We start from the raw sequence: 22,629 nt of genomic DNA on the forward strand, positions 1-22,629 counted from the left end.
TGATTTATTCAATATGGTCAAAAATTCCCTGAAAATCTGTGTATCTTTAGTTATAGGAGACTGTGTTTGTTCATTATTGTGACTGACATGAAAATATGACCATGTTTTATATGGGAATTAGACATAAATATAGATCATTCCGAGGGGTTCACATACTTTTTACTTTGACTGTATTAACATTTGTAAACTGCTTTAGTCAGCCTTAAAGCCTGTGTAGGGAATACTCAACATTGGGGTTTCTGTTGCTGAAAAGAAAAAAATCTTAATCCTGTAATCGCTCTACCTGTTAGAGCCGTGGTGCCCAATCTTTTTACATTCAAGGACAACTTTTCTCACGTACTGTACATATGAGTTGTGGACCACCAGCTTAGATGTAATATTGCAATGCCATAAACTCTTAATTGTTTTCCTTCAATAGATTAAGGGTACTAATTTTTTTTAAATCTGAGGACCCAAACAGGAAAATGAGTGCTATGTTGGGAATCAAGAAGAGGATTATTAACATAATGAGAGCAGAGTCAGACATAGTGTAGACAAATAATAATTGCATTAAAAAAAAAAATAGGGATTTCTTCTGTTTATTAAACATTTTTAAATAATTATTGCTGAAAGAGATAAATGTAAATCAAACATATTGTTACTCAAACAGTAAATATCATTCAATACCAGGAAGAGATTTTCAAAGGAATCTCCCTACCTGTGCAAATGCTCAGCATCACCTTCAATGAAGGGGAGAAAAATACATTCTTTATAACGGCTGTGGCTCAAGAATGTGTTAATTTTCAAAAGGACAGAATGAATGGTAAATTATTTATTCACTTGACTCATGGCACCACAATAAAGAAAAAAGTGGTAAAAATAATTAACCAATGTTGTTTGTCTTAAATAATTTTTTTTACAATAAGATCTTTCAAAGGAGCTCCACCGTTAACAATACATTCTTCTAAATGTGTTATTATATTTCTTGTGTAAACATGACTTAATCAAACAACCTTGAACCTTGAAGCCTGACAAGTTTAGTCTGGTAGCCCCCGAGTCGCACACAGTAGTCCACGGGTCTCCAGTGAGCTGCAGGTAGTGATGGAGGGAGGCTGTTGGCCAGCAGTTGTGGCAGCAGGAGAGCTGAATGTGGGCTGTCAGCATAGAAAGTGTTACTACACACTCATGTGACGACACATCACAGGCATCAGCACAATCCTGATGTGGGTCGTAACCCATAGTTCAAGAAACGCAGCTATAATCCATAAGGCCATTTATTGACTATCATATACAATCAATAAAACCTCATGAAAGGTCGAGAAATCAAAGCACTTAAAGTCACATCACTTACACAGTCGTGGGCCACTTGACAATGCACTGTGGACCTGACCACAAGATAGGAACCACTGTGTTAGAGCCGTGCGGATAGGCTGAAGTCTGTTATTTTATTTATTTTTTATTTTTTTGCTGCTACAGTCCTTAACCTTTTTAGATATTAATTGCTGCTGACATAGTAATCTTCAATGACTGACTCTCATCCTTATTAAAGGAGTGTCTGCTGTAGATAATATTCAGTCTGATTTTAATGCTGCCACAAATCCTTAGGTTGAAGGTATTCAAATCAGAAAATAGTTTACAAAGACCCATATTTGAATTATTACCATATTTGGGTTAGTGAAAACTTTCAATGACTGAAAAGTGTCTGTAGATGACACTCCACCCCAATAAAGGGCCTGTCCGTGCTCTTGTGCCTACAGGAAGGAAGAGTATATTAAGGTTAGTTTAATTAAAGTAGCGATGTAAAACTCAAATGTCTCACCCATGATCCTAATAGAAGATCTTCTGTAAATTACAATACACCCCAGTTTTATGCTGCCACAACTCTTAGCTTTTGAGATATGGAAATCACCAGTCTCACCCACTATGTAAAGAAAAGCCATGTTTAAGCTATTCTGAAACATCAAAAAAAAAAGCAACAAAAATCTGATTTGCTGAGTTTTGTACCGCTACCTTATTCCATTCCGTTCCACTCCATTCCAACTCGCTTGTTTGTTAGTAAAAGAACTCAGTCCCTTGAATGCTGATCTTTAAAACTTGGTATGTTGACCCAATTGCGGCCGTTCGGGGACTTTTATTTTGATACACTGCTGTGCAGTTACGACCGGACGTTGCACGCTTCTGCTGCCGGCTGCTTCTCTGAATTGTATACAAGCAGATGTGCGTAAAGACGCGAAGTAATTGAAAAATACAGGTATTTTTAGACATAATATTTTGTTTCCTATCTTCATCACACTCCAGTCCAGTTGATGTCGGTAATGCACCTTAAATTGGTTTGTCAACCGCCATTAAATAAAAGAATATGATTAAGAACAAGAAAGACACGAGGTAAGTACTTGCAGGACATGAGATACATGGACAAATGGGAACAAAGGAAAACCTCGAGTGAGGTGCGAGGAGACTCGGGTGCTGGCTGTGAGATTCCCTTCTAAGGGGAAAAACTTTCAGAGAACTTCTCTCGCTAACGTGGCAGAAAGCGTCCTGCAGGGGAGAGAGAGGTGGCGAGGGACACGAACGTGTTGTGATCGGCACCGGTGAGAGTTTACCTCGGAGGCCGCCAGAATAGGCCCGTACCTAATATAATGGAGGAAGGAGTGAAAACAGAGCGAGACACGAGGATGCGGGCTCTTCTAGCGAGGAGGAGGCAGCGAAAGAGGCTTTTGTAGTTAATTATAAGGCGATGGATGAAGGGATAAAGTTGGGAGATTTTATTCCGCTTAAATTAGTGTCGTGGATTAAAAATATGTTAGGAGGAGTTAAAGAAGTTTAAAACATTGTTGAGCGCACGTTTAATGATTTTTGTAAAACTAGGGAACAATACGAAGAAGCATTTATTTTTTCTAGTTTAGGAAAATATTGTTTGAGGCGTATGTCCCTGTAGGAGGTTTTGGTGAGCAGTAGATGCAAATATTAATGAAATAATAAGAGCGTTTAAGAAAAGAAAAACTTAGTAGACGGGTAGCGTATTACTATTAAAAGAGAATGGAGGTAAATTCCGACAAAGCACATTATGTTGTCTTTTAAGGGTAATTTACTCAGTAAAGTGAAATCGGGGTCTGAGATGTTTCCAGTTAGAGTTTATATACCGCAGCCAGTTAGTTAGATGTTAAATGTCAAAGATTTGGACGTACAGCCGGAATTTGTAAAGATGTGCAAAGTGTGGCGTTGATCATAATTATCAAGAATGAACATAACTGATGTTTAAACGTTGAAATTATTATCAAGAAGGAAAACAAAATTTTAAAAATAGAATAAAAAATATTGCATATAGAACCAGTAAGAAAAGTTAAAAGAGAGAATAATGGCAAGCATAATGGCGTAACTCGAGAAAAAGTAAAGGCTGTGGGGGGTTAGAGATACCACCGGTAATAATGGAAGATGGTTCTGAACAAATAAACAATTCAACAGGAGAGTTACTTGATGATTGACATTAAACAAGAAACAGTAATATTAGGTAAACTAAAGCTAAAAATTGTAATTGTGGAGGTTATAAATTGTATGATGCAGACAGGGAAGAAATCTGAGAAAATGAGAATGATGATGAGGTTGGCTATAAAATACTTCATTATTTAAACATAACAGAAGAATGCACTGATATCACAGCAACCTTTTCAAATTCGTAACTAATCAGGTCAATAATGAAAGTTATTCAGTGGAATGCAAGACGTTTAATACCAAATGGTCAAGAATTTAAGGTGTGTGGGTGTGCATTTTAATTTATTTAATTCTTTTATGTGTGCTCAGGGAATTTATTTTTAGTTACATATGACCAACAAAATCTTAGTACAAAAAAAACATTTATTTTTTAATTTTGAGTGCATTTTTGAATAAAGTTGTGTCATTTAAATATCTTTATTTTTTTAACCACCTTAATGCCACACAGTCCTCGGCACATTACCAAAACGTTGACTTGGGTGCAACGGCGATTAGACACAACTGACTTTAGTGAAAGAGTGGAATCGAACGTACAATCTTAAAGTGAAACGTAACATTTGTTCCTGTTCATTTCTCAACATCCTAATCACGGTGAAACGAGTGAAATAATGCAAATGTGGGTCTATATACTGGAGAATTGAACCTTCAGGCTTTCTTGGAAAAGCCCAGCATTTTTTCCACTAAGTCAATATCGCCAAATCACTGAAAATAGTTTCTCCAAATTTCTATATAAATGATGAAAAACTGGTAAAATAAAAAAAAAAAAAAAATTGGTTTGTGTGGATTGGTCTCGAACCTTTGACCATTTTATTGAATGTCCAATACGCTAACCACTTGACCAGTGTTGCTTAACTGTCATATTTAAGTAAGTTGACAAAACTTTAATATCAATTAATCATTCTATTTATCTATCTCATTTGTCTGCATTGGTCTCGACCCTTCGACCGTTTACTTGAAAGTCCAATGTGCTAACCACTTGACCAACACCACTAAGTTTTTATATATATGTGTGTGTTGGCTAAAAGCACGATCTATATGTGTATTTGCTAAATGTATAATATAAGGAAATGAGTAATTTAAATTTGACATAATTAAATTAATTACGTAATTAATAATTACAGATCCCGGTGTCAAAACTCACGAAATATTGCATCGCCACTCGAGATAACTATGCATGCAAAGTTTGAAGGAAATTGGTTTCTTAAAAGTTGGCAAAAAAACGATTACAAAATTTGACCCAGGCAAACAGATGGGGCACAGTGAATACAATTGAGTAATAATAATAAAAATCAGGCCTACAAAGAGTAGAGACCAGAGCTCAAACTACAGACAAATAAGACACTGAGGCCAAGAACAAAGAATGGCCAGTTTTCAGGTAATGTAATAAATAAAGCAAAAGGCTCAAAATTGAATTCAATAATTTAGAGGCATAAATGGTATGCCTAGAAAAAAAAATAAAATTTAACAGCAGAGCCTATCAGGCTCACCTGAACTGAGCTAAAACAAACTGAGCGACAAAGAGAACAAACTCCATGCCACAGCAGTGTGCTAAACCAGGGGTGGGCAAAGTCATTCCTGGAGGGCCGCAGTGGCTGCGGGTTTTTGTTCCAACCCAGTTGCTTAATTAGAAAACAATCCTTGCCAATAATTACATTTCATGGCTTGTTAGTGCTTTAACTCTGCTATGTCAAGTCATTCTCATATCCTAGATTTTTTTTTCCATTCTAAGGATATCATCCAAATACTTTGAAGTGTAAAACGGATGGGTAATTCTCAATCCTTCACTTTTTTCTTTTCTCTTTCCTTCCAAGTATTTAATTAAACCAAGTAGTGCACGATAAATACACACAGGTGTAAAGGGTAACAAGCAAAATGGATAACTGCTGGTTTCTTTTGTCATTTGCATCTAATTGCTAATAAGGAGCAATTAAAAACCGGGAATGCAGTTGTTTAAGACTTAAATAAGCAATAAGGGTTCAAAATCTTAATGAGGGAGATAACTAAAATGAAGCAGAAGTGTTTCTAGAGCAATAAGTGCTTCTTATTAAGCAACTGGGTTGGAGCAAAAACCTGCAGCCACTGCGGCCCTCCAGGAATGACTTTGCCCACCCCTGTGCTAAACCCTTCAAATGGGGTTCAAGGTGTCAGCTCCATTAACTGCACTCCTGTGTAACTGGGAGATCCCACCCCCCCCCCCCCCCCCCGGGGGTCAAACTAAAGAGAAGAACTGAACAGGCAAACAAAAACACAACTATAAAACAAACAAAATTACACAAGCAGCATGGTGTCACAGTGATAGCGCTGCAACCTCACAATAAGGAGACCAGGCTTCATGTCCCGAGTCCTCCCTGTGTGTGGTTTCTATGTTCTTGCCCTGCCTGTGTGGGTTTCCTTTTGGGTCCTCTGGTTTCCTCCTGTTGTTATGCGATGCTGAATTGGCCCTTGTGTGTCAGTGTGTTTACAATGCGATGGTATGGTGCCCATTCCAGTTCCTGCTTTGCCCACTGCTACATGGGATAGGCTTCAACTCCCCCCAGCACTGGTTTGGATTATACAGGTTAGAAAAAATATGATATGACAAAGTTATATAATAATTTAAAAAGGTGTAAATATAATGAAAAAGAGTCGGATAGTAGAGGAGTGTAAGTAATTTAAAGGATTATCTTTACAAAAGGAGCAAAATCATTTACAAAGAAAATAGACAATAATAAGCTGAGGAGAACTCTGGAAAAATCTTGACAGCTGTTGAAAGTAATCGTATAGAGCAGGGGTTCTCAAAGTCGGTCCTGGGGACCCCCCTGTGGCTGCAGGTTTTTGTTCCAATCATCTTCTGTTTTTAATTGGACTCCTGGGCTAATTAAGTGAACTGTAATTTCACACGTTCTGTGTTTTGGGAAAAATATAGGAATCAGAAAACTACGTTTGGTTAAAAAAAAAAAATGTACTAAGCAGTTATATGGGAATAATATATTTTTTATTCGTTTTAACAATACTTTCATCTTAATGTTCATTCTGTTTTTCCGGGTGTTCAAATTGTTTAATTAATCCATTGTTTTCCATTTAGTGGGCCTAACGCTAAAGTAGTTGCAGCCTTTTGTGATTCAGTGTTTGCCTGGGTGTCTGCTCTGTCGTTTTTAACTGCTCCCTTCATTGTTTGTTAATAATGACAAACTGCACAGAGAAAGGGTAAAATATAATAAAATCAACAAAAGTGAGTTAAGCATTTCAATCTCTAGCAAAGCAGAAATATTTCTAAATGTCTTCTAAATGTAAAAATCATGCCTCTGTGCTTTTCTGAATGTAGAATAAGAGAAGAGATGAACAAACCGCTAATTAATTGAGATCAGTGTTATCAGTTGTCGACACTGATTATGAATCTGGTTGTAACAAAAACCTAAAGGCAAAGTGGAACCCCAAGACCGACTTTGAGAACCCCTGGTCTAGAGTGTCAGGCTCTCCTGGGCACTCAGTACAGTAATCCCTCGCTATATCGCGCTTTGAGTTTTGCGGATTTTATATGTAAGCATATCTAAATATATATCACAGATTTTTTGCTAGTTCATATGTTTTAGTGAACAATGGGTCTTTTAATTTCTGGTACCTGCTTCCTCAGTTGGTTTGCCCAGTTGATTTCATACAAGGGACACTATTAGCAGATGGCTGAGAAGTTACCCAATCAGAGCACGTATTACGTATTAAATAAAACTCCTCAAATATATTGTGAGCAGGGGAGCTGTTCACACCCCTAGAGGATACGGACGCTTGACTAAAAAATGCAGAAAGATTACCTTCACATTGTCTCCCTTCCTTCCTGTGCTTACTTGCGGCTGCTTTGTCAAGCGATATGCTTCCCGCATGGTGCTTCGCATACTTAAAAGCCAAACAGCCCTATTGATTTTTGTTTGCTTTTCTCTCTCTCTCTGACATTCTCTGCTCCTGACACGCACTCCTTTGAAGAGGAAGATATGTTTGCATTCTTTTAATTGTGAGACGGAACTGTCATCTCTGTCTTGTCATGGAGTACGTTTAAACTTTTGAAAAAGAGACAAATGTTTGTTTGCAGTGTTTGAATAAAGTTCCGGTCTCTCTACAACCTCCTGTGTTTCTCTGCAAATCTGTGACCCATGCGTGACAATATAAAAATAACCATATAAACATATGGTTTTTACTTTGCGGATTTTCACCTATCGCGGGGGGCTCTGGAACGTAACCCCCGCGATAGGTAAGGGATGACTGTATCGGCATTATATGATGAATGAGCTCAGGACTCTGGACACGCTGTGTGAGGATTCAGAGCTGTTGATTTTACCATAGCAGTGGTGCCCTTCATCCTTTCAGTTGTGCTAAAAAGAGTTGGAGAGTAAATGAGATGTGTATTCATGCGAGAGGAGTTTCGTTTCTGTACTCTAAAGGCAGTGTGACTTTTTATTTCGTACAGGAGACACATTCAGACCTAAGTGATGTTTAGTTTTGGGGGGTACAAATGCAGGTGTACATCCCGCTGTGGGTCATTTTGATAATAAAAAAACATCCGGGTTACATTTTTTTGAAAGATGGGACTGATCAGTTGTTAATATTACTGATGTTTTATTTTTTTGGGCCTGCTGATGTTTGGGCAGCTAATGTTGTGACAGACTTCAAGGCTTCCATTGGTGGTCTCGCACCGTTCCACTCTTTTCTGTTCAAGATTTTGTCCTTGGAGGTTTTAGGGGAGAAAAAATTAAATGTGCTACTATTTGCTCCTTGGTCTATGCAAAAAGCAATTGAATTATTTACTAAATTATTTACTGCTGGTAAAAAGCTATTTGCTGCTGTGTATGTGATATTTATAATGGCTCTCTTTAGTTATATTACCTGTCTCATTTTCCTTTTCTATTATCTCTCTAGCAACTTTCAATCGCAACTTTAAACACGGTATGTGGCAGCATTTTCTATGCTGCATTTCTTCGTTTTTTTTTTTTGTGCATGGTGTGCCTTTTAGATAAATGGAAATTACTTTACTACAAACTCTAATTCTTCAAGACCGTTTTAACTTGAACTGTCAAAAGCACTGCAAAGAGATTGTATTTTACTCATCATTTGTTGTAATTTAACTGTTGTGTTACATTAATTTAGAATACATTCAAATAAAATTCATCAGACTGAAACACTGCATTACTTTATATTTAGAAAATCGGATATAATGAGGGGCGGCACGGTGGTGCGGTGGGTAGTGCTGCTGCCTCACAGTTAGGAGACCCGGGTTCGCTTCCCAGGTCCCGGCATGTAGTTTGCATGTTCTCCCCTTGTCTGCGTGGGTTTCCTCCCACAGTCCAAAGACATGCTGGTGAGGTGCATTGGTGATCCTAAATTGTCCCTAGTGTGTGCTTGGTGTGTGTGCGTGTGTCCTGCCCAGGGTTTGTTTCCTGCATTGCGCCCTGTGCTGGCTGGGATTGGCTTCAGCAGACCCCCATGACCTTGTTGGGTTGGATGATGGATGGATGGCTATAATGAGATATGCGATCATCCTGTGTGTTCTCTGATCGGAGTCACAATGGGCACGTATATGCAAATGCACAATGTTGGAAATCATAAAAAGTATATATATGTACAATATACATGTGTGTATTATGATCTATGATTTGTGTGGTGAAGAATCAAAAGTTTGTGTCTTTATATAAAACAGTCAAACGGAGAGAAAGAAATTGCAGTGATTGTGGACCCTCAGACACTGACGTCGGTAAGGCGGGTGAGGTTTTGAACACAACAAACACAAGAAACTCAAAAACAAGTAGAGGAGACGTGAAATGAAATGAAAAGAGTTGGATTCGACATGTTATTTGAGATGTTTATTTGAGGTACAGAGAGTCAGGAAATTGTTCCTTTGCTAATACAGTATTTCATATCACCACGACCTTCACCAGGAAAAGTGGATGGGAAGATGAGTTGAGTGAATATTTCATATTTTTAATGTTAGAAAATATACAAGGTTTGGGACTTTGTATAGAAAACATGCATCTCCATGTCATTATGGTGCTGATCTTCAGTTTTTAAGGTATTTTGAAAATATATTGAGAAATATTGAATCACACAGTTTGGTTTAAAATAATCACAATAGCAATGTAAGTCTGTATTGGGCAGCACTAGGGAGAGCAACAAAAGCATGTTGTAGTGACGTGGACAGCAGGACTTACCTCGACTTGGAGAAAACCTTTGGTTTGGCACATCGTGAGAGGCGACTTCAGGAAACTCCAGACTACCTGCAGAGGTCAAGGCCACAGTTTAAAGGCGAGTGTGGAATTCATTTAGGGAGAGAAAAGAGCACTTGAGGGCAAAATGAACTTTCACCAAATTGGATGAGGTGGACTGACATATTGAACAAAACTGTTAACTGTAATACCATAAGATACCAGAAGGTGAACTTTATGGCACTCATTTTGAGAAATATTTGGTCCAAGTGAGGATCTCAGTGCTGCTCAGAAGCAATTCAAGAGGCGAATACAATGTTGTTCTATGATGGCCACATTATGTGCAGTATGAGCCAACAGAGGCCATGCTTAAGAGGACAATGAAATTCTTACTTGCATGTGTGATTGACATACAACTTGTCTACACTCTCTGGAACCATGATAAATGAGAATGAGTTAACGTAATGGGTTATTTGTTATAGACAACTTACCCAATGTACACCTGACTCCTGTGTTAATATCACTAGGTCAGTGAAATCTTACAGATAACAATTCCCGAGCCAAACTCCAGACTAGTTGTGTTAATGAAATAGCAGAGGTACCCGTTATAATATCTCACTTATGAGGTTACATGTGGAAAATGTGTGGTGCTGTTGTCCACATTGGACGAGGTCAAAGGGGGGAGAAGGCGAGCTCTGTCAAGACCACTGGGCTGTGGCTTATGGGAGTTGACTCAGATCTGTTTAGTGCTTTGTGATGCAATTCTGAATTCTACTGTTTTTTTCTACAGGTAAGAAGGACGCTGCCACTTCATGTTGTACAATATGGAGCAGGTGTGGCCAGCTGTGCGGGTACATCTAGATATAGCACATAAAGGTGAAGAGGGGGGTCTTGGACAAAGTGTGGGACGAGGAGGAAAAGAATAACCTTACACTGAGCAAGAGCTTCATTTCTATATCTACCATGGAGAACAGATGTGTGAACATTAAGGAAGAAGACTGTGAGTGGGAGTCTGCATACTTACAGCAGGACCACCTCAGCATTAAGGTGGAGGAGAAGGAGGTGGACTATGAAAGAGCAGTCTGGGACATTAAAAGAGACTCTGAACCAGCTTCTGATAGCACCAACATTCAGAGAAATGAAACTATCAGTGGCATAAAGAAAGAAACCTTTAAATCAGAGTCGGACTCTCTGTGTTTCTATCCAGATGAAAAGGCTCCTGGATTAGGCTTGACACCCAGTAGTCTGTGCTCCCCGCAACATCAACTGAAGGCTGAACCTTTGGAATCTGACATGAACAAGACTGCAAACGCATTGAGGGCTATCCATCATGAAGAAGGTAGGTGCTTAAAAAAAAAAAAAAAAAAAAATCAGCCTAAGATCAGGATAGATGGGATTTACTAATGAAAGTTATGATCCTTTATCACTGACCTCAGAAATGCAGGCCTGTATTAATCTATGGGTTTGTGCTGAAAGGTGAAATGGACGCACTTAAGTACACATTTTGATTTAAACAAGCCATTTACAGTATATCAGAAAGTGTATTTAATTGAAAATGCTATCATTTTGCCACATAAAAAGGTCAGTTTGCAGGTGTTCGATGGGCACAGAGGAGGCCGGCACCGCAAGGAAATTGATAGGCTAAGAGGTTTCTTGTTCTGTTTTGTAGTCTCTAACAAGCGGAACTCCATCTTTTCATGTGTGCACCATCAGTATAATAGAATATTGCATGAATACTCCCATTCCTGTCAGCTTGTCCCTAAGGAGCAGAGGTTGGATGGTGTTGAAGGTGCTAGAGAAGTCCAGAAACATAATTCTTACAGCACCACTGCCTCTGTCCAAGTGGGAGAGGGATCGGTGTAGCATGTAGATGATGGCATCCTCCGCTCCCACCTTCTCTTGGTATGCGAACTGCAGAGGATCGAGGGCGTGACTGACCTGTGGCCTCAGGTGGTGAGGTAGCATTCGCTCCATGGTTTTCATCACATGCGACGTCAGAGCGACAGGCCTGAAGTCATTCAGCTCACTAGGACATGATACCTTTGGGACTGGGGTGATACAAGATGTTTTCCAAAGCCTCGGGACTGTCCCCTGTTCCAGGCTCAGGTTGAAGATGTGCTGTAGAGGACTCCCCAGCTCCAACGCACAGGCCTTCAGCAGTCGTGGCAATACTCCATCTGGACCCGCTGCTTTGCTGGCACGAAGTCTCCTCAGCTCTCTGCTTACCTGGGCTGCTGTAATTGTGGGTTGGGGCAAACTCTCTCCTATGCTGGTATCAGCATAAGGATGGGTGGAGGGTGCAGTACTCCAAGGTGAGAGTGGGTTAGGGTGGTCAAACCTGTTGTTCATTTGGTTCGCTCTCTCCACATCTCTCTCGATGGTGGCACCCTGCTTCGAGCTGCAGCCAGTGATGATCTTCATCCCATCCCACACTTCCTTCATGCTGTTATTCTGCAACTTCTGCTCCAGCTTTCTCCTGTACTGCTCCTTCGCTGCCATGAGCTGGACTCGGAGTTCCTTCTGCACGCGTTTGAGCTCATGCTGATCACCGCCTTTAAAAGCCCTTTTCTTCTTGTTCAAAACACCCTTGATGTCACTTGTAATCCATGGCTTGTTGTTAGCATAGCAGCGTACAGTTCTTACTGGAACTACAATGTCCATACAGAAGTTGATGTAGTCAGTAGTGCTGTCAACAATCTCGTCAATGTTCTCACTATAAGATTCCTGCAGGATATCCCAGTCCGTAGTTCCAGAGCAGTCACTCAGAGCCTGCTCTGCCTCAGGGGACCACTTCCTGAATGAGCGTGTGGTTGTAGGTAGGACCCTCACTCTTGGTTTGTAGTAAGGCTGAAGCAGAACCAGGTTATGATGTGCTTTCCCAAGTGCAGGCAGCAGGGTGGCGCTGTATGCATATTTAACGTTTGTATACAGTAAGTCAATAGTCTTATTTCTCCGGGTGTTACAATCCACATACTGGGAGAAGGCAGGTAATGTTTTGTCCAGCGTTACATGGTTGAAGTCTCCAGCGATTAGCACAAGCGCCACGGGGTGTTGTGTTTGTAATTTAGCCACGTCGGATTGGATGATGTCACTCGCTATCTCCACGTCTGCCCAAGGAGGGATGTATACAATAACAACAATGACGTGTCCAAACTCTCTGGGCAAGTAATAGGGACGCAGACTTACGGCCAACAGTTCGATGTCCCTGCAGCAAGTGGAGATTTTAACATTTACATTTCCAGAGTTACACCACCTTATATTGACATAGAGAGCGTGTCCTCCTCCTTTGTGCTTCCCGCAGGTACTTGCGCCTCTGTCCACTCTAACTGTGCTAAACCCGGGTAGCTCCACATTAGCATCTGGGATGTTAGTTGTTAGCCACGTTTCACTAAAACACAACAACTGCATTCTCTGTAGGTCCACCAGCATAGCCAGTTCGTCGATTTTATTTGGTAGTGAGTTCACATTTCCCAGGATCACAGAAGACACTGAAGGTTTGTAGCGCCACTTTCTCGCTAAACGCTTGGCTTTTATCTTGGCACCGGCTCTGCTGCCGCGATACCGCCTTCTTACCTCGTCAGGTAAATAGGGAACCACGCCAGTGCGGGCATTTGTTCTCAGCTCTTGAAGTTGACTACTTGAATAGACGAGTCTCGGCGTGTAAAAATCCATCTCCAAGTAGTAAAAAGTGTCCTGGGAACGAGTCCACATAAAAGAAAGTGGTAGGAGTTAACAGTGAAATAGAAAAAAGGTAGAAAAAATAAAGTCATACACTGAGCTGCTGGAATGGCTGCCACTCAAGGCGGCGCCGGAGTCACAGATGACCTAAATGACATGCATAAGGATAATCTGTCAGTTCTGCCGTCCAAATGCAAAGAATTAGATAATAGTTGATGAGCAGAACTGACAAGGTTGTCTTCTCCGAAGTTCTGCCTGTGCCACATGCCAGTCCAGGTAAGATTGAGGAGATTAGAAGGCTTAATGTGTGGCTCACATCTTAGTGCAGGGCAGAAGCGTATAGGTTTATATGGCATTGGTACTCCTTTTGGAACAGTGTATGGGCGAGGCATATGTGTAGGCTAGTCGAGGATTGTTTAAACTGGTGAGGAAGTTTAGGACAGGCCAGGTTTAGAACATGGAGGAACAAACAACGGTGTGGAAATAAAAATGCATAATAATGTAAATTCTAACCAAATGTTTAAATGTAGAAGGAGTAACACATTAAAAACAGTTTGCTTTAATGCTAGAAGTATCAAAAAATAAGGTGAGTTGGAGTTGTATGTAGCAGAGCATAATTATGATATTAAAACAATAATGAAATCCTGGCTAAATAACAAAGATGGGGATAAGTGTAACATAGAGCGATACTCTTCTGTCTATACTTCCTAAAAATGTGTATGTGAGTTTGCTGTTTATGTCAAACAGAATTTAAGTGCAAGTCCTCTTGAGCTCCCTCTTAGTGAGGATATATGGTTTTGTCTGGAAAGCATTTGGGAAAGAGGTCTTATTTTGGAAGTGTGTTATAGACCACCCAATGCAGACAGTAATTTCAATGCACATCTTCCTAGTAATATCAAAAAGGCAACTTTACAGGGGGATATTATATTCATGGCAGTCTTTATCTGAATTTTAACTGGGATAACCTTGCAGCTGGAGGAGCACAAGAGTTTTTAGAAGTAATCAGTGAATGTTTTTTAACACAGCATATTAAAGCACCAACATGGGGTGAAGCCTGTCTGGATTTAGTATTTTGTAATAATCAGGGTAGAATTGAGGGTGTAGAGGTGATTGGACCACTAGGGTCAAGTGACCATAATGTAATATACTGCTCAGTAGACAAAAGACAAAAATTGTTAAGCTTTACTTTGGTAGGCAGATGCTGCAAAGTCTGAGGAGGATAGACTGGGATAAGCTTTTAAGTGTGGAGACAGTTGAGGGGCAGTGGAACAGGTTTAAAAATGTTTTACATATAATGCAAGACAAGTAAATACCTAAATATGGAATTAGTAGGAAGTTTAAAAAAAAAAAAAAAAAAAGTCTGTAGTAGATTAATAAAGAGTTGGAGAAGCTGCAAAGAAAAAAAAAACAGACAGATAAGGCATATAAGACTAATGACTGCAAAGTGAATCGTAGGGTGTATGAGAACATGAGGGAAACCATTAAGAAGGATATCAGGGAGGCTAAAAGACAGTTGGAGAGGAATATAGCAGATAATGCGAAAGACGACCATAAGAGATTCTTTCAGTATTTTAATAGTCCAAAAGAACAGTCAAGGAGGAGGTGATGTGCTTCAGAAATAGTAAAGGGGAATTAAAATTTTTCTGAGGAGTGAGCAAGTGGATAACCTCCCAGAGGTAACAGGGACTACTAAGGAGGTACTGAGGGATTTGGAAATTGTAGAGGGAGAAGTCCTGCTCATCTTGGTTGACACGCCTCTGCAACATCGCATGGACATCAGGGACAGTGCCTCTGGATTGGCAGACCGGGGTGGTGGTGGTCCCCCTCTTTAAGAAAGGGGATTGGAGGGTGTGTTCCAACTACAGAGGGATCACACTCCTCAGCCTCCCTGGAAAAGTCTATTCAGGGGTCCTGGAGAGGAGGGTCCGTCGGATAGTCGAGCCTCGGATTCAGGAGGAACAGTGTGGTTTTCGTCCTGGTTGCGGAACAGTGGACCAGCTCTATACCCTTAGCAGGATCCTGGAGGGTGCATGGGAGTTTGCCCAACCAGTCTACATGTGTTTTGTGGACTTGGAAAAGGCATTCGACCGTGTCCCTCGGGGAATCCTGTGGGGGGTACTCCGAGAGTATGGGGTACCGGCCCCCTTGATAAGGGCTGTTTGGTCCCTGTACGATCGTTGCCAGAGCTTGGTCCGCATTGCAAGCAGTAAGTCAAACCCGTTTCCAGTGAGAGTTGGACTCCGCCAGGGCTGCCCTTTGTCACCAATTCTGTTCATAACTTTTCTGGACAGAATTTCTAGGCGCAGCCAGGGCGTTGAGGGGGTCCGGTTTGGTGGGCTTAGGATTGGGTCACTGCTTTTTGCAGATGATGTTGTCCTGTTTGCTTCATCAGGCCGTGATCTTCAGCTCTCTCTGGATCGGTTCGCAGCCGAGTGTGAAGCGGCTGGGATGAGAATCAGCACCTCCAAATCCAAGACCATGGTCCTCAGCCGGAAAAGGGTGGAGTGCCCTCTCAGGGTTGGTAGCGAGATCCTGCCCCAAGTGGAGGAGTTCAAGTATCTCGGGGTCTTATTCACGAGTGAGGGAAGAATGGAGCGTGAGATCGACAGGCGGATTGGTGTGGCGTCCACAGTGATGCGGGCTCTGCATCGGTCTGTCGTGGTGAAAAAGGAGCTGAGCCGCAAGGCGAAGCTCTCAATTTACCAGTCGATCTATGTTCCTACCCTCACCTATGGTCATGAGCTATGGGTAGTGACCGAAAGAATGAGATTGCGAATACAAGCGGCTGAAATGAGTTTCCTCCGCAGGGTGTCTGGGCTCTCCCTTAAAGATAGGGTGAGAAGCTCAGTCATCCGGGAGGGGCTCAGAGTAGAGCCGCTGCTCCTCCGCATCGAGAGGAGTCAGATGAGGTGGCTCGGGCATCTGATCAGGGTGGACGCCTCCCTGGTGAGGTGTTCCGGGCACGTCTAACTGGGAGGAGGCCCCGGGGAAGACCCAGGACACGTTGGAGGGACTATGTCTCCCGACTGGCCTGGGAACGCCTTGGGATTCTCCCGGAAGAGCTAGAAGAAGTGGCCGGGGAGAGGGAAGTCTGGGCATCTCTGCTCAAGCTGCTGCCCCCGCGACCCGACCTCGGATAAGCGGGAGACAATGGATGGATGGATGGAAATCAAACAAATCACCAGGACCAGATAATATTTACCCCTGAGTTCTTAAGAAGGCCAGCAACTACAGATATGAACCCTTGACACATTTTTAGGAAGTCACAACGCACTGTAGAGATTCGAAAGGACTGGAAAATGGCAAATATCATCCCATTATGTAAAAAGGGTGACTGGGCAGATGCAAGCAATTATTAAGGACCAGCAAACCCGCAATTCTCGAAAAAATTGCAAATCCAAGAATGGCAATCACTTTCTGTTTTCTCCGATATTTGGAGGGAAGAAAAATCATGGAGGGTGGGTGTGTCCTGGGAAAGTTTTCATTTAATTAAATATATTTGTACTTAAGCGGTTTCTTTTTTGGAGCCATGACTCATCTGGTTCTGGTGTTTCAGAAGCACGTTGTAGGAGCCTGCATTCATTGTTTTTATCCATGCGGTCTCGTTTTTTTTTTTCTTTTTCTTTCAATGGCTGTGTCGTTAGCTAGAAGTTATTTGCTGATGGCGGCGGATTTGTGTGCTGAAGTGACCATGGCAGCGGATCCAGGCTTGGAGTGGATCTTATGTTATTTATCTGGACTTTCAGAAGGCATTTGATAAGGTGCCACATGAGAGGTTGGGCATCAAACTAAAAGAAGTGGGAGTTCAGGTTGATGTTTTTAGATGGGTGCAGAATTGGCTCAGACACCGGAAGCAGAGGGTGATGGTGCGAGGAACCTCCTCAGAACTGGCCGATGTTAAGAGTGTTGACCAGCAGGGGTCAGTGTTAGGGCCGCTGCTGTTTATAATATATATAAATGATTTAGGTAGGAATATATGTAACAAGCTGGTTAAGTTTGCAGATGATACCAAGATAGGTGGACTGGCAGATTATTTGGAATCCGTTGTATCATTACAGAAGGACTTGGATAGCAAGATTTGTGGCAGATGAAATTTAATGTCGGGGAAATGTCAAGTATTACACATAGGAAGTAAAATTGTTAGGTTTGAATACACAATGGGAGGTCAGAAAATCGAGAGTACGCCTTATGAGAAGGATTTAGGAGTCGTAGTGGACTCTAAGATATCAACTTCCCGACAGTGTTCAGAAGCCACGAGTTACACTCAATCCTTTTCAATGTGTTTAATAATTCATTCTGTTATGGCTGTACATGTATATGTTCTTCTAATAGATTGTTAAAGAGTTCTATATTAACTACAAATTCCACAGTTCTTGGCCTGGCATGACTAATAAGTGCTTCAGCCTGCTGCAGTACAGCTTTTTAATTATAGGCTTTATTACAGTTTGTCTCTTATAGACTGGATTAGATTATCAAAACTCTCTTGGTCCACCTAACCAACTTTGGTCCCAATTAGTTTGAATGATCGACGTTCTACTGTATTTACTTTCAAATTTTACTTATGTGTGTATATAATGAGCCCATACCCACTCTTTTCTTTCTCCCCACCATACAGCAGTCCCCACAAACATTTCGTAGTAAAAGAGCTATGACTGATCTGTCCAAGCACACCATTCACTGTAATAATCTGAAAGTGTTTGAAGGTTACTTGGTGCACCTACCTTCCACCGATCAGTCACAATATTAAAACCACCTGCCTGATGTTGTGCAGGTCTCCCTTGTGCCTCCAGAACAGTGCTGATCCATTGAGGTGTGGACTCCCCAAGTCGTCTGAAGGTATTCTGTCGTATCTCACACCAAGTCATTAGCAGTAGATCCTTTCATTCCTGTGTGTTGTGAGGTGGGGCCTCCATAGATCGGATCTCACAGATGCTTGATCAGATTGAGAGCTGGAGAATTCAGAGGCCATGTCAACACCGTGAACTCTCTGTCATGCTCCATAAACTGTTCCTGAAGAATTTTTGCAGTGCAGCAGAGCACATTATCCTGCTGATAGAGGCCACTGCCATCAGGGACTATCGTTTCCATGAAGGGGTTCATGTGCTCTGCAGTAATCTTCAGGTAGGTGGTACATGTCAAACTAACATCCACATGAATGCCAGGACCCAGGGTTTCCCATCAGACCATTGAGTAGAGCAGTGGTCTCCAACTCTGGTCTTGGAGGGCAGCAGTGGCTGCAGGTTTTCATTCTAACCCTTTTATTAACTGGTGACCAGTTTTTGCTACTAATTAACTCCTTTTTCATTCATTTTAATTGACTTGTTTTTTTTAAGATTTGTTCCCCTGAATTTCTTTATCGTTCCTCTGAATTTCTTCATTTCTTTCCTCAAATGGCACCCAAACAGAAATGAAATGTGAAGTGAGGGAGCTAACAGAAGACCAAATACTGTACAAGTCAGGGCCTCAGACTCCAATCAGTTGCTTAATTAGGTGCTGATTCTTGTTAATTAAACCCGCTCTTTAATTCTATGGCTTGTTACTGCTCTCATTGTGCAATAGCAGACATTTCTGAAATTGTTGATTTTTCTCTTTTTCTAAGAGGACTGTTCAAACGTTTCTTAGACGTGAGCGGATCAACATTCATGAGATCTTTCTTTCTTTTCAGATATTTTATGATAGACACAGTTTGCTGGTCCTGTTTTGGCTCATTTTCTATCTCGTTATTTTTTTGCTGCTAATTAAGGTAAAAGAAAATTCAGGGGTGTGAGTCTTCAAGCGCAAGTCAAATAATTAATTCAAAAGAAGTTAAATTATCAGCAGAAATGGGTCGCTAATTAAAGGTCAGAATGAAAATCTGCGGCCCTGGAGTTGTGGACCCCTGGAACAGATTATCGCACTACCTCTTGCGTCTTACCTTCTTCCCAAAGTACATTCTGCTGCCACCTCTTCCCCAGGGAACCAATGCACATGTGCACAGCCATCCTCATGATCTAAAAGAAAATTTAATACATCAGACCAGACGGTGGTCCTCCATTGTTCCATGGTCCAGTTCTGTCTATTGTAAGCACTTTCAGTGGTGGACAGGGGTCAGCGTGGGCACTCTAACCGGTCTGTGGCTACACACCACCATACATAGCCGGTTGTGATGCACTGTGTGTTCTGACACAGCATTACGCTTATCATCAGTTTGTGCTACGGTAGCTTTCATTTGGGATCGAACCAGATGGGCTAGCATTCATGACCGAGTCACCGGTTCACTACTTGTCCTTCCTTAGACCACATTTGGCAGGTATTAACCACTGCATACAAGAAACGCCGCACACGACCTGCCGTTTTGAAGATGCTCTGACCCAGTCGTCTAGCCATCACCATTTGGTCCTTGTCAGAGTCACTCAGATCCTAACACTCGACCATTTTTTATGCATCCAACAAATCACCTTCAAGAACAGTCTGTTCACTTGCTGCCTAACTTATCCCACCCCTTGACAGGTGCCATTGTAACAAGATAATGAATGTTATTGACTTCACCTGTAAGTAGTTTTAACGTTGTGGCTGATCAATGTATAATAGACACGTGCTTCAAGTATGGAGGCGATCCCTTTTTTTAAACTGTATTCTACCTTGCCCATTCATTCCTTGTCTCTTTTGTTCAAGCGGCAGCAGGGGTTTCTTTGGAGAACTGAAGCAGTGCTGCAATTTGACCAACTCTGAAGTCCCATAAGCAAGCCCCGCAACTCTGTCAGTAACTGTTGATGGCCATCCTGTCTGTCTGCGTGTTTTTCCTTTTAATTCTAAACTGTCTTTGTTTTCAGTGTTCATTCCTCCATGTAAGAAGCACACCTCCCATTTTGAAAAGAAGACAAAGCTTAGCAGCCCATACAAGGAGCCTCTGGTACACATTGTACACATTCCTTCTTAAAGTGATGCGTGCCTAATTAAAGACAAATATGAGATACGGTGGCAGGACCAGATAAAACATGGAAAAGACAATGTGTAGAGTCCATTCCATTGCAGATTGTGGTTCGACATTTTTTGGTGAGGGAAATCAGACGTTTCAGTGTAAGAGAGTTCTTGTCGTCATGTCATTGGATACATTATGGCAATGTGTATTAGAATTTCACTTTACTCTGAATACAGGACAATGGTGACCTAAAGTAAAAAAAAAAAAAATAATAATTGCCTCCATATCTAAGCTTATCTTGAAGAATTTCTACCAGCCACCAGTGTTTATTTAGTTTCTCTGTGCTTTTTATGATGTATTTAAACAGTTACACCTGTCAGCTTGTCAAGGTTGGTCTCCCTTTACTCCTGCCTAGAGTGTAGAGAGATGTGAAGCTGGAGCAGTTGTCTTTTTAATGGTTTCTCTGATTGCTTTCTTTGCTGTTCATGTGTGTTTTTATGTTCTCCCTTTCCGTAATCGACACACTACACTCTCTTATGCTTTTCTGTTCCTACTGTTGCCCTTTGCCAGAATGTAAGGCACATTGAACAGTGGAGGACATACCCCACAGCCTGTTTTCCTTTCTTATCAGGTGAAAAACAATTTGCTTCCAAGTGTTAGCTTGCTTGAGTCTTGTTGGAACGGTGCTATCGATTAAGAAATGTGAGCAGCACCATTTACACCCCACTTGTAGAAAGCCAAACTTTCAAGGTGGGTTACGTTTTACTTGTCACTATTATTTTGCTTGGCTGCACTTTTGGTGAAGCACTAAATTGTGCATTTCAGTTAAATACAGTAATGAGGTGTATACGGCAGGGGGCGCATGCACCCTTGAGTTAGTAATGGCTGCAATTTGTAATGAAATTCTTCCAACAATATATATAAAGATATATCTTATATCTTTCCCTAGTGGTACAGCAGTTCTAAATGGAATAAAGAATCAATAACACTAACGGAAAATTCTACCAGCTTCTGTTTAATAGACTTAACACTCGCAAGAATATAATACTTGAAGGAGAGCTACTTGGCCAAACCATGATACAGCGGGTGTTTCCTGCAGTCGGCGCTTATCCAACTTCGAGGCAGAGTGTGGGAAAGCATGATGTCCTAGGCACAGGCAGGAGAAAAGTCTACTGTACTATCTGTCCATTGGTGAGCTCTGCTGTTCTGGGTAATGTCTAAGCTTTTATACATTTCCTACAGTTCAAGAGTCTGAAACGCATCTTGCCAGCTCATACATTCTGGTTTGTTGGTTCATCACTCACAAGAAATTGAACAGCCACTTTAAAGCAGTAGCTGAACGTTCCGGTTACTGCCAGCTCCTTCTTTCCCTGAATATCTGAGAAGTATTCAGCTGCAGTCACGGAAGTTTTAGGCCTCCAACAGATACGAGCATTTCAGACTCTGAGGCCCAGAGCCATTTTGTATTCATGTGAGAGGCACGACATTTATTTTTATCTCTTGTGTAACTGTGCAATTAAATAATTTACTAATTGGATTCAGTGGACACTTTTAATGTTGTGTTGCTTTACCTAGAAAATTGGTTCCTTTTATTTTTTATTCACACAAACAGGTACCATGAGACGTGCGAGTCCCTGTCTTGCACCCCAAAACACAATGCTGAGTCTCAGTACTTTAGCAAAACCAGCTTTATTAAGCTTGGAACATGAACAGCCCGGTTATTTATTGTGGCATGATCTACCACTTTCTTATACACAGACACAGCAATCAGGCAGGGTCGTGGCCAGGTAATACTGTTCCCTGCATTTATAACGTTCCTTACATCACCCATTGACAATACCGTGACTGCGATTGGCTAGGATTTGCTTCTGTGACAAGCTGCTCCAGTGCTGTGAGCCTGCAGTTGCCCCAACAATGGATAAGCGGTCTTCCACAAATGTGATCATGCCTTCTGGATGCTGTTTGGTGTGTCGTCCCGTTGGGGGAAGTCCCAAAGAGTTTAGAAACCTCACATGCCCCCCAATCTTTGTCTACACCGGGCTCAGTCAAACAGGAGAGAACATCAGCATTGGTAGGTGCAGCTCCTGGACGGTGGCGAACATCAAAAGCAAAAGCCTGCAAGCTAATAGACCACCGAGTGAGCCGGGTGTTCGTATCCTTTTATTTGTATAGCCACTTAGGTGGGGTGTGGTCAGTCACCAGGGTAAACTGTCCTCCCCAGAGATAGTAATGGAGGGCCTCCACCACCCACTTAATCACGAAGCACTCCTTTTCAGTAGTCAAATAATCACGCTCCCTCTGCATGGGGTGTTCTTCCCCCTCAAAACATTGTTAGAGCACTGTGCCTAAACCAAAAGCACTAGCATCTGTTTGCCGAATATATTCCTTTGAAAAGTCTGGATTGCGCAGAAC

At 41.5% G+C, this 22,629-nt stretch overlaps 2 protein-coding genes across 2 annotated transcripts in view; both read left to right on the top strand.

The window, feature by feature from the left end:
- Positions 1–22,629, top strand: part of LOC114668157 (zinc finger protein 585A-like) — a 64,888-nt gene that overhangs the window by 32,585 nt on the left and 9,674 nt on the right. The gene's annotated exons all lie outside the window — the stretch shown is intronic.
- LOC114667133 (gastrula zinc finger protein XlCGF26.1-like) overlaps positions 2,239–22,629 on the top strand; it is a 61,841-nt gene continuing 41,450 nt past the window's right edge. The window contains exon 1 of the mRNA XM_028822297.2: positions 2,239–2,364. The gene's annotated coding sequence lies outside the window, so the exon portion shown is untranslated. The remainder of the gene's footprint in view (positions 2,365–22,629) is intronic.

Source organism: Erpetoichthys calabaricus, chromosome 1, assembly GCF_900747795.2.
Source record: "Erpetoichthys calabaricus chromosome 1, fErpCal1.3, whole genome shotgun sequence".
NCBI lineage: Eukaryota > Metazoa > Chordata > Cladistia > Polypteriformes > Polypteridae > Erpetoichthys > Erpetoichthys calabaricus.